This window comes from Bombina bombina, chromosome 12 (genome assembly GCF_027579735.1).
Source record: "Bombina bombina isolate aBomBom1 chromosome 12, aBomBom1.pri, whole genome shotgun sequence".
Lineage (NCBI taxonomy): Eukaryota > Metazoa > Chordata > Amphibia > Anura > Bombinatoridae > Bombina > Bombina bombina.
This window is the reverse complement of record NC_069510.1, coordinates 4,566,646-4,579,290: the sequence shown is the minus strand read 5'-3', so window position 1 is coordinate 4,579,290 and position 12,645 is coordinate 4,566,646. Positions and strand designations below refer to the sequence as shown.

The 12,645-nt window shown below is 41.7% G+C and overlaps 1 protein-coding gene across 1 annotated transcript in view; it reads right to left on the bottom strand.

The window, feature by feature from the left end:
* C5 (complement C5) overlaps positions 1–12,645 on the bottom strand; it is a gene marked incomplete in the record, with an annotated part of 397,040 nt that overhangs the window by 352,498 nt on the left and 31,897 nt on the right.

Here is a 12,645-nt window from a genome sequence, read left to right as displayed (position 1 = left end):
GCAGCTGTAAGTTCAGTAAGCTGCTGTAAGTTTAGTAAGCAGCTGTAAGTACGTTTAGTAAGCAGCTGTAAGTACGTTTAGTTAGCAGCTGTAAGTACGTTTAGTAAGCAGCTGTAAGTAAGTTTAGTAAGCAGCTGTAAGTTTAGTATGCAGCTGTAAGTACGTTTAGTAAGCAGCTGTAAGTACGTTTAGTAAGCAGCTGTAAGTACGTTTAGTATGCAGCTGTAAGTAAGTTTAGTATGCAGCTGTAAGTACGTTTAGTAAGCAGCTGTAAGTAAGTTTAGTAAGCATCTGTAAGTAAGTTAGCAGCTGTGAGTAAGTTTAGTAAGAAGCTGTAAGTAAGTTTAGTAAGCAGCTGTAAGTTCAGTTAGCAGCTGTGAGTAAGTTTAGTAGGAAGCTTTGACAAAGTTTAGTAAGCAGTTGTAAGTTCAGTAAGCAATTGTAAGTTTAGTAAGAAGCTGTGACAAAGTTTAGTAAGCAGTTGTAAGTTCAGTTAGCAGCTGTGAGTAAGTTTAGTAAGCAGTTGTAAGTTCAGTTAGCAGCTGTGAGTAAGTTTAGTAAGCACCTGTAAGTTTAGTATGCAGCTGTGATTAAGTTTAGTATGCAGCTGTGAGTAAGTTTACATTTAGTAAGCAGCTGTAAGTTCAGTTAGCAGCTGTGAGTAAGTTTAGTAAGAAGCTGTGACAAAGTTTAGTAAGCAGTTGTAAGTTCAGTAAGCAATTGTGAGTAAGTTTAGTAAGAAGCTGTGACAAAGTTTAGTAAGCAGTTGTAAGTTCAGTTAGCAGCTGTGAGTAAGTTTAGTAAGCAGTTGTAAGTTCAGTTAGCAGCTGTGAGTAAGTTTAGTAAGCAGCTGTAAGTTCAGTTAGCAGCTGTGAGTAAGTTTAGTAAGAAGCTGTGACAAAGTTTAGTAAGCAACTGTAAGTTCAGTAAACTGCTGTGAGTAAGTTTAGTAAGCAGCTGTAAGTACATTTAGTAAGAAGCTGTGACAAAGTTTAGTAAGCAGTTACAAGTTCAGTAAGCAATTGTGAGTAAGTTTAGTATGCAGCCGTGAGTAAGTTTAGTATGCAACTGTGAGTAAGTTTACGTTTAGTAAGCAGTTGTAAGTTCAGTAAGCAATTGTGAGTAAGTTTAGTATGCATCTGTGAGTAAGTTTAGTATGCAGCTGTAAGTACATTTAGTTAGCAACTGTAAGTTTAGTAAGCAACTGTAAGTTTAGTATGCAGCTGTGAGTAAGTTTAGTATGCAGCTGTGAGTAAGTTCAGTATGCAACTGTGAGTAAGTTTACGTTTAGTAAGCAGTTGTAAGTTTAGTATGCAGCTGTGAGTAAGTTTAGTTTGCAGCTGTAAGTACATTTAGTTAGCAACTGTAAATTTAGTAAGCAACTGTAAGTTTAGTATGCAGCTGTGAGTAAGTTTACGTTTAGTAAGCAGTTGTAAGTTCAGTAAGCAATTGTAAGTTTAGTATGCAGCTGTAAGTACATTTAGTTAGCAACTGTAAGTTTAGTATGGAGCTGTGAGTAAGTTTACGTTAAGTAAGCAGCTGTAAGTACATTTAGTAAGCAGCTGTAAGTTCAGTTAGCAGCTGTGAGTAAGTTTAGTAAGAAGCTGTGACAAAGTTTAGTAAGCAGTTGTAAGTTCAGTAAGCAATTGTGAGTAAGTTTAGTATGCAGCTGTGAGTAAGTTTAGTAAGCATCTATAAGTACATTTAGTTAGCAACTGTAAGTTTAGTATGCAGCTGTAAGTACATTTAGTTAGCAACTGTAAGTTTAGTATGCAGCTGTGAGTAAGTTTACGTTTAGTAAGCAGCTGTAAGTACATTTAGTAAGCAGTTGTAAGTTCAGTTAGCAGCTGTGAGTAAGTTTAGTAAGAAGCTGTGACAAAGTTTAGTAAGCAGTTGTAAGTTCAGTAAGCAACTGAGTAAATTTAGTATGCAGCTGTAAGTAAGTTTAGGGTGCAGCTGTGAGTAAGTTTAGTAAGCAACTGTAAGTATACGTTTAGTAAGCAGCTGTAAGTACATTTAGTAAGCAACTGTAAGTTTAGTATGCAGCTGTGAGTAAGTTTAAGTTTAGTAAGCAGCTGTAAGTACATTTAGTAAGCAACTGTACGTTTATTAAGCAACTGTGAGTAAGTTTAGTATGCAGCTGTGAGTAAGTTTAGTAAGCAGCTGTAAGTACATTTAGTAAGCAACTGTACGTTTAGTAACCAACTGTGAGTAAGTTTATTAAGCAGCTGTGACTAAGTTTAAGTTTAGTAAGCAACTGTAAGTTTAGTAAGCAACTGTGAGTACGTTAAGTATGCAGCTGTGAGTAAGTTTAAGTTTAGTAAACAGCTATAAGTACATTTATTAAGCAACTTTAAGTTTATTAAGCAACTGTGAATAAGTTTAGTATGCAGCTGTGAGTAAGTTTAGTATGCAGCTGTGAGTAAGTTTAGTATGCAGCTGTGAATAAGTTTAGTATGTAGCTGTAAGTTTAGTATGCAGCTGTGAGTAAGTTTAGTATGTAGCTGTGAGTAAGTTTAGTATGTAGCTGTGAGTAAGTTTAGTATGTAGCTGTGAGTAAGTTTAGTATGTAGCTGTGAGTAAGTTTAGTAAGAAGCTGTGACAAAGTTTAGTAAGCAGTTGTAAGTTCAGTAAGCAATTGTGAGTAAGTTTAGTATGCAGCTGTAAGTACATTTAGTTAGCAACTGTAAGTTTAGTATGCAGCTGTGAGTAAGTTTACGTTTAGTAAGCAGCTGTAAGTACATTTAGTAAGCAGTTGTAAGTTCAGTTAGCAGCTGTGAGTAAGTTTAGTAAGAAGCTGTGACAAAGTTTAGTAAGCAGTTGGAAGTTCAGTAAGCAACTGAGTAAATTTAGTATGCAGCTGTAAGTAAGTTTAGGGTGCAGCTGTGAGTAAGTTTAGTAAGCAACTGTAAGTATACGTTTAGTAAGCAGCTGTAAGTACATTTAGTAAGCAACTGTAAGTTTAGTATGCAGCTGTGAGTAAGTTTAAGTTTAGTAAGCAGCTGTAAGTACATTTAGTAAGCAACTGTAAGTTTATTAAGCAACTGTGAGTAAGTTTAGTATGCAGCTGTGAGTAAGTTTAAGTTCAGTAAGCAGCTGTAAGTACATTTAGTAAGCAACTGTAAGTTTATTAAGCAACTGCGAGTAAGTTTAGTAAGCAGCTGTGAGTAAGTAAGTTAATGTTTAGTAAGCAACTAAGTTTAGTAAGCAACTGTGAGTAAGTTTAGTATGCAGCTGTAAGTTTAAGTTTAGTAAGCAGCTGTAAGTACATTTAGTAAGCAACTGTAAGTTTATTAAGCAACTGGGTAAGTTAAGTATGCAGCTGTGAGTAAGTTTAAGTTTAGTAAGCAGCTATAAGTACATTTAGTAAGCAACTGTAAGTTTATTAAGCAACTGTGAATAAGTTTAGTATGCAGCTGTAAGTTTAGTATGCAGCTGTGAGTAAGTTTAAGTTTAGTAAGCAGCTATAAGTACATTTAGTAAGCAACTGTACGTTTATTAAGCAACTGTGAATAAGTTTAGTATGCAGCTGTGAGTAAGTTTAGTATGCAGCTGTAAGTAAGTTTAGTATGCAGCTGTGAGTAAGTTTAGTATGCAGCTATGAGTAAGTAAGTTTAAGTTTAGTAAGCAGCTGTAAGTACATTTAGTAAGCAACTGTACGTTTAGTAACCAACTGTGAGTAAGTTTAGTAAGCAGCTGTGACTAAGTTTAAGTTTAGTAAGCAACTGTAAGTTTAGTAAGCAACTGTGAGTAAGTTTAGTAAGCAGCTGTGACTAAGTAAGTTTAAGTTTAGTAAGCAACTGTAAGTTTAGTAAGCAACTGTGAGTACGTTAAGAATGCAGCTGTGAGTAAGTTTAAGTTTAGTAAACAGCTGTAAGTACATTTATTAAGCAACTTTAAGTTTATTAAGCAACTGTGAATAAGTTTAGTATGCAGCTGTGAATAAGTTTAGTATGTAGCTGTAAGTTTAGTATGCAGCTGTGAGTAAGTTTAGTATGTAGCTGTGAGTAAGTTTAGTATGCAGCTGTGAGTAAGTTTAGTATGTAGCTGTGAGTAAGTTTAGTATGCAGCTGTGAATAAGTTTAGTATGCAGCTGTGAGAGAGTTTAGTATACAGCTGTGAGTAAGTTTAGTATGCAGCTGTGAGTAAGTAAGTTTAAGTTTAGAAAGCAGCTGTAAGTACATTTACAGCCAGATTACGAGTTTTGCGTTATGGCTGGCTCGCTAATAACTTGCAAAAACCCGGCTTGTGCGGGCGATATGGTTGTGTTGAGCTCCATACCTCACCCAAATACAAGCAGTGTTTTGACATGCTCGTGCACAATTTCCCCATAGACATCAATGGGGAGAGCCGGCTAAAAAAAAGCCTAATTCCTGCAATTGCGGAGCTTAAAGCTGCATAACGCAGCCTCATTGATGTCTATGGGGAAAAAAAAACAAAATTTATGCTTACCTGATAAATTTCTTTCTCTTGTGGTGTATCCAGTCCATGGGTTCATCCATTACTTGTGGGATATTCTCCTTCCCAACAGGAAGTTGCAAGAGGACACCCACAGCAGAGCTGTCTATATAGCTCCTACCCTAACTGCCACCCCCAGTCATTCGACCGAAGACAAGCAAGAAAAAGGAGAAACTATAGGGTGCAGTGGTGACTGTAGTTTAAAAATAAAAAACACCTGCCTTAAAGTGACAGGGCGGGCCGTGGACTGGATACACCACAAGAGAAATAAATTTATCAGGTAAGCATAAATTTTGTTTTCTCTTGTAAGGTGTATCCAGTCCACGGGTTCATCAATTACTTGTGGGATACCAATACCAAAGCTTTAGGACACTGATGAAGAGAGGGACAAGGCAGGAACTTAAACGGAAGGCACCACTGCCTGCAAGACCTTTCTCCCAAAAATAGCCTCAGAGGAAGCAAAAGTATCAAATTTGTAGAATTTAGAAAAAGTATGAAGCGAAGACCAAGTCGCTGCCTTACAAATCAGTTCAACAGAGGCCTCATTTTTAAAAGCCCATGTGGAAGCTACCGCTCTAGTGAAATGAGCTGTAATTCTTTCAGGAGGCTGCTGGCCAGCAGTCTCATAAGCTAAACGGATTATACTTCTCAGCCAAAAAGAAAGAGAAGATGCCGAAGCCTTTTGGCCTCTCCTCTGTCCAGAGTAGACAACAAACAATGCAGATGTTTGACGAAAATCCTTAGTAGCTTGTAAATAAAACTTTAAAGCATGAACCACGTCAAGATTGTGTAATAGACGTTCCTTCTTTGAAGAAGGATTAGGACACAGTGACGGAACTACAATCTCCTGATTGATATTCTTATTAGATGCCACCTTAGGAAGAAATCCAGGTTTGGTACGCAACACTACCTTATTTGTATGGAATATCAGATAAGGGGAATCACACTGTAAGGCAGATAACTCTGAAACTCTTCGAGCCGAAGAGATAGCTACCAAAAACAGAACTTTCCAAGATAAAAGCTTGATATCTATGGAATGCAGAGGTTCAAACTGAACCCCTTGAAGAACTTTAAGAACTAAATTTAAACTCCATGGCGGAGCAACAGGTTTAAACACAGGCTTGATTCTAACTAAAGCCTGACAAAACGCCTGAACATCTGGAACATCTGCCAGACGCTTGTGCAGAAGAATAGACAGAGCAGAAATCTGTTTCTTTAAGGAACTAGCTGACAATCCCTTCTCCAATCCTTCTTGGAGAAAGGATAATATCCTAGGAATCCTGACTTTACTCCATGAGTAACCCTTGGATTCACACCAATGAAGATATTTACACCATATCTTATGATAGATTTTCCTGGTGGCAGGCTTTCGAGCCTGAATTAAGGTATCAATGACCGACTCGGAGAAACCACGTTTTGATAAAATCAAGCGTTCAAACTCCAAGCAGTCAGCCACAGAGAAATTAGATTTGGATGTTTGAATGGACCTTGGAGTAGAAGGTCCTGCCTCAGTGGCAGAGTCCATGGTGGAAGGGATGACATGTCCACCAGATCTGCATACCAAGTCCTGCGTGGCCATGCAGGTGCTATCAAAATCACCGAAGCTCTCTCCTGCTTGATCTTGGCAATCAGACGAGGGAGGAGAGGAAATGGTGGGAACACATAAGCCAGGCTGAAGGACCAGGGCACTGCTAGAGCATCTATCAGGGCTACCTGGGGATCCCTTGACCTGGACCCATAATAGGGAAGCTTGGCGTTCTGACGAGACGCCATCAGATCCACTTCTGGTTTGCCCCATAGTTGAATCAGCTGGGCAAATACCTCCGGATGGAGCTCCCACTCCCCCGGATGAAAAGTCTGCCGACTTAGAAAATCCGCCTCTCAGTTCTCTACTCCTGGGATATGGATAGCTGAGAGATGGCAAGAGTGAACCTCTGCCCATAGAATTATCTTTGAAACCTCCAACATTGCCAGGGGGCTTCTTGTCCCCCCCTGATGGTTGATATAGGCTACAGTTGTGATATTGTCCAACTGAAATCTGATGAACCTGACCGCAGCTAGTTGAGGCCAAGCCTGAAGAGCATTGAATATCGCTCTCAGTTCCAGAATGTTTATCGGAAGGAGGGCTTCCTCCTGAGTCCACGAACCCTGAGCCTTCAGGGAGTTCCAGACTGCGCCCCAGCCCAGAAGGCTGGCATCTGTCGTGACTATAGTCCACTCTGGCCTGCGGAAACTCATTCCCCTGGACAGGTGGACCCGAGAGAACCACCAGAGAAGAGAATCCCTGGTCTTTTGATCCAGATTTAGCAGAGGGGACAAATCTGTGTAATCCCCATTCCACTGATTGAGCATGCAAAGTTGCAGTGGTCTGAGATGTAGGCGGTGTCCATTGCCGCTACCATTAGGCCGATTACTTCCATACACTGAGCCACTGACGGCCGAGAAGTGGAATGAAGAGCACGGCAGGAAGTTAGAAGCTTTGATAACCTGACCTATGTCAGAAAAATTTTCATTTCTACTGAATCTATCAGTGTTCCTAGGAAGGAAACTCTTGTGAGAGGGGAGAGAGAACTCTTTTCTTTGTTCACCTTCCACCCGTGAGACCTCAGAAAAGCCAGAACAATGTCCGTATGGGACTTGGCGATTTGAAAAGTCGACGCCTGTATCAGAATGTCGTCTAGGTAAGGAGCCACCGCTATGCCCCGTGGCCTTAGAACCGCCAGTAGGGACCCTAGAACCTTTGTAAAGATTCTTGGTGCCGTGGCTAACCCGAAGGGATCGGGGGCTACTCCTTCATGCTGTCTTAGAGGCAGCCGCAGGTTTCTTGGCCTGCTTCCCCTTATTCCAAGCCTGGTTAGGTCTCCAGACTGGTTTGGACTGGGCAAAATTTCCCTCTTGTTTTGCATTAGAGGAAACTGAAGCTGCGCCACTCTTGAAGTTTCGAAAGGACCGAAAATTATTCTGTTTGGTCCTTAACTTATTGGACCTATCCTGAGGAAGGGCGTGACCTTTTCCTCCAGTAATATCAGAAATGATCTCCTTCAGACCGGGCCCAAATAGGGTCTGTCCCTTGAAGGGGATGTTAAGAAGCTTAGACTTTGAAGTAACGTCTGCTGTCCAGGACTTAAGCCATAGCGCCCTACGCGCCAAAATGGCAAAACCTGAATTTTTAGCCGTTAGCTTGGCCAAATGAAAAATGGCGTCAGAAATAAAAGAGTTAGCTAACTTAAGAGCTTTAATCCTGTCTAGAATATAATATAACCACCTGTAGCGCCTCCTCAAGAGACTCAACCCAAAAAGCCGCTGCAGCAGTAACTGGGGCAATGCATGCAAGAGGCTGGAGAATAACACAATTTATGCTTACCTGATAAATTTATTTCTCTTGTGGTGTATCCAGTCCACGGATCATCCATTACTTGTGGGATATTCTCATTCCCAACAGGAAGTTGCAAGAGGACACCCACAGCAGAGCTGTAATATAGCTCCTCCCCTAACTGTCATAGCCAGTCATTCGACCGAAAACAAGCAGAGAAAGGAGGAACCATAGAGTGTAGTGGTTACTGTAGTTTAAATTTAAAAATTACCTGCCTTAAAATGAAAGGGCGGGCCGTGGACTGGATACACCACAAGAGAAATAAATTTATCAGGTAAGCATAAATTGTGTTTTCTCTTGTAAGGTGTATCCAGTCCACGGATCATCCATTACTTGTGGGATACCAATACCAAAGCTAAAGTACACGGATGAAGGGAGGGACAAGGCAGGAACTTAAATGGAAGGAACTACTGCCTGTAAAACCTTTCTCCCAAATATAGCCTCCGAAGAAGCAAAAGTATCAAATTTGTAAAATTTTGAAAAAGTATGAAGCGAAGACCAAGTCGCCGCCTTGCAAATCTGTTCAACAGAAGCCTCATTTTTAAAGGCCCAAGTGGAAGCCACAGCTCTAGTGGAATGTGCTGTAATCCTTTCAGGAGGCTGCTGTCCAGCAGTCTCATAGGCTAAGCGGATTAAGCTTCTTAGCCAAAAAGAAAAAGAGGTTGCCAAAGCCTTTTGACCTCTCCTCTGTCCAGAGTAGACAACAAACAAAGCAGATGTTTGACGAAAATCTTTAGTAGCTTGTAAGTAAAACTTTAAAGCACAGACCACGTCCAGATTGTGTAACACAAGGATGGAACCACAATCTCTTGATTGATATTCTTGTTAGATACCACCTTAGGTAAGAACCCAGGTTTGGTACGCAGGACTACCTTATCCGTATGAAAAATCAGATAAGGAGAATCACATTGTAATGCAGATAGCTCAGAGACTCTACGAGCCGAGGAAATAGCTACCAAAAAAAAAAAAAAAAAAAGAACTTTCCAAGATAAAAGTTTATCTATGGAATGAAGAGGTTAAAACGGAACTCCTTGAAGAACCTTAAGAACCAAGTTTAAGCTCCATGGTGGAGCAACAGGTTTAAACACAGGCTTGATTCAAACTAAAGCCTGACAAAATGCCTGAACGTCTGGAACATCTGCCAGACGCTAGTGCAAAAGAATAGACAGAGCAAAAATCTGTCCCTTTAAGAAACTAGCTGACAATCCTTTTTCCAAACCTTCTTGGAGAAAAGATAAAATCCTAGGAATCCTGACCTTACTCCATGAGTAACCCTTGGATTCACACCAATAAAGATATCTACGCCATACCTTATGGTAAATTTTCCTGGTGACAGGCTTTCGTGCCTGTATTAAGGTATCAATAACTGACTCGGAGAAGCCACGCTTTGATAAAATCAAGCATTCAATCTCCAGGCAGTCAGCCTCAGAGAAATTAGATTTGGATGGTTGAAAGGACCCTGAAGTAGAAGGTCCTGTCTCAGAGGCAGAGACCATGGTGGAAAGGATGACATGTCCACTAGATCTGCATACCAGGTCCTGCGTGGCCACGCAGGTGCTATCAGAATCACCGATGCTCTCTCCTGCTTGATCTTGGCAATCAGTCAAGGGAGCAGAGGAAACGGTGGAAACACATAAGCCAGGTTGAAAGACCAGGGCGCTGCTAGAGTATCTATCAGTGTCGCCTTGGGATCCCTGGACCTGGATCCGTAACACGGAAGCTTGGCGTTCTGGCGAGACGCCATGAGATCCAGTTCTGGTTTGCCCCAACGGAAAATCAGTTGTGCAAATACCTCCGGATGGAGTTCCCACTCTCCCGGATGAAAAGTCTGACGACTTAGAAAATCCGCCTCCCAGTGCTCTACACCTGGGATATGGATAGCTGATAGGTGGCAAGAGTGAATCTCTGCCCAGTGAATTATTTTTGAAACTTCTAACATCTCTAGGGAACTTCTTGTTCCCCCTCAATGGTTGATGTAAGCTACAGTCGTGATGTTGACCGACTGAAATCTGATGTACCTCAGAGTTGCTAACTGAGGCCAAACCTGAAGAGCCTTGAATATCGCTCTTAGTTCCAGAATATTTATTGGAAGGAGAGACTCCTCCTGAGTCCGCGATCCCTGAGCCTTCAGGGAGTTCCAGACTGCACCCCAACCTAGAAGGCTGGCATTTGTTGTTACAATAGTCCAATCTGGCCTGCGAAGGTCATACCTTTGGACAGATGGACCCGAGATAGCCACCAGGGAAGAGGATCCCTGGTCTCTTGGTCCAGATTCAGTTGAGGGGCCAAATCTGTGTAATCCCCGCTCCACTGACTGAGCCTGCATAGTTGCAGCGGTCTGAGATGTAAGCGTGCAAACGGCACTATGTCCATTGCCACTACCATTAAGCCGATTACTTCCATACACTGAGCCACCAAAGGGCGCGGAATGGAATGAAGAACCCGACAGGAATTTAGAAGCTTTGATAACCTGGACTCCGTCAAGGTAAATTTTCATTTCTACAGAATCTATCAGAGTCCCTAGAAAGGAAACTCTTGTGAGTGGGGATAGAGAACACTTTTCCTCGTTCATTTTCCACCATGCAACCTCAGAAATGCCAGTACTACGTCCGTATGAGACTTGGCAATTTGGAAGTTTGACGCCTGTATCAGGATGTCGTCTAAATAAGGGGCTACTGCTATGCCCCGCGGCCTTAGGACCGCCAAAAGCGACCCTAGAACCTTTGTAAAGATTCTTGGGGCTGTAGCTAATCCAAAGGGAAGAGCTACAACTGGTAATGCCTGTCTTGAAAGGCAAACCTGAGAAACCGATGATGATCTTTGTGTATCGGAAAGTGAAGATAAGCATCCTTTAGATCCACTGTAGTCATATATTGACCCTCCTGGATCAGTGGTAGGATGGTACGAATAGTTTCCATCTTGAACGACGGAACTTTGAGGAATTTGTTTAAGATCTTTAGATCCAAAATCGGTCTGAAGGTTCCCTCTTTTTTGGGAACCACAAACAGATTTGAGTAAAAACCCTGTTCCTGTTCCTCCTTTGGAACTGGATGGATCACTCCCATAACTAGGAGGTCTCATACACAGTGTAAGAATGCCTCACTTTTTATCTGGTTTGCAGATAATTGTGAAAGGTGAAATCTCCCTTTTGGGGGGGAAGCTTTGAAGTCCAGAAGATATCCCTGGGATATATTTTCCAACGCCCAGGGATCCTGAACATCTCTTGCCCACGCCTGGGCGAAGAGTGAAAGTCTGCCCCCTACTAGATCCGTTACCGGATAGGGGGTCATTCCTTCATGCTGTCTTAGAGGCAGCAGCAGGCTTTTTGACCTGCTTACCTTTTTTCCAGGTCTGGTTTGGTCTCCAGACCGTCTTGGATTGAGCAAAAGTTCCCTCTTGTTTATTATTAGAGGAAGTTGATGCCGCACCTGCCTTGAAGTTTCGAAAGGCACGAAAATTAGACTGTTTGGCCCTAGATTTGGACCTGTCCTGAGGAAGGGCACAACCTTTTCCTCCTGTGATATCAGCAATAATCTCCTTCAAACCAGGCCCGAATAGGGTCTGCCCCTTGAAGGGAATGTTAAGTAGCTTAGATTTTAAAGTCACGTCAGCTGACCATGATTTAAGCCATAGCGCTCTGCGCGCCTGTATAGCAAAACCAGAATTCTTAGCCGTTAGTTTATTCAAATGAACAATGGCATCAGAAATAAAATAATTGGCTAGCTTAAGTGCTCTAAGTTTGCCAAGTATGTCATCCAATGGAGTCTCTACCTGTAAAGCCTCTTCCAGAGACTCAAACCAGTACGCTCCAGCAGCAGTGACAGGGGCAATGCATGCAATGGGCTGTAGGATAAAACCTTGTTGAATAAATATTTTCTTAAGGTATCCTTCTAATTTTTTTATCCATTGGCTCTAAAAAAGCACAACTGTCCTCGACAGGGATAGTAGTACGCTTTGCTAGAGTAGAAACTGCTCCCTCCACCTTAGGGACTGTCTGCCATAAATCCCGTGTGGTGGCGTCTATTGGAAAACATTTTTCTAAAAATAGGAGGGGAAGAGAACGGCACACCTGGTCTATCCCATTCCTTATTAATAATTTCTGTAAACCTTTTAGGTATTGGAAAAACATCAGTACACACCGGCACTGCAAAGCATTTAACCAGTCTACAAAATTTCTCTTTGGCACTGCAATGGTATCACAGTCATTCAGAGCAGCTAAAACCTCCCTAAGCAACACGCGGAGGTGTTCAAGCTTAAATTTAAATGTAGAAATATTAGAATCAGGTATCTTTCCTGAGTCATTAACATCACCCACTGACTGAAGCTCTCCTTCCTCAGCTTCTGCATATTGTGAGGCAGTATCAGACATGGTTCTTAAAGCGTCAGTATGCTCTGCATTTTGTCTCACCCCAGAGCTATCTCGCTTACCTCTAAGTTCAGGTAGTCTGGCTAATAACGCTGACAGTGTATTATCCATGACTGCCGCCATGTCTTGTAAAGTAAACGCTATGGGCGCCCTAGATGTACTTGGCGCCATTTGAGCGTGAGTCCCTTGGGCGGGAGTCAAAGGGTCTGACACGTGGGGAGAGTTAGTCGGCATAACTTTCCCCTCGTCAGATTCCTCTGGTGATAATTTTTTTTTTTTTAAAACAGAATATGATCTTTATTGCATAAAATGAAATCAGTACATTTGGTACACATTCTAAGAGGGGGTTCCACCATGGCTTTTAAACATAATGAACAAGGAGTTTCTTCTATGTCAGACATGTTTATACAGACTAGCAATGAGACTAGCAAGCTTGGAAAACACTTTA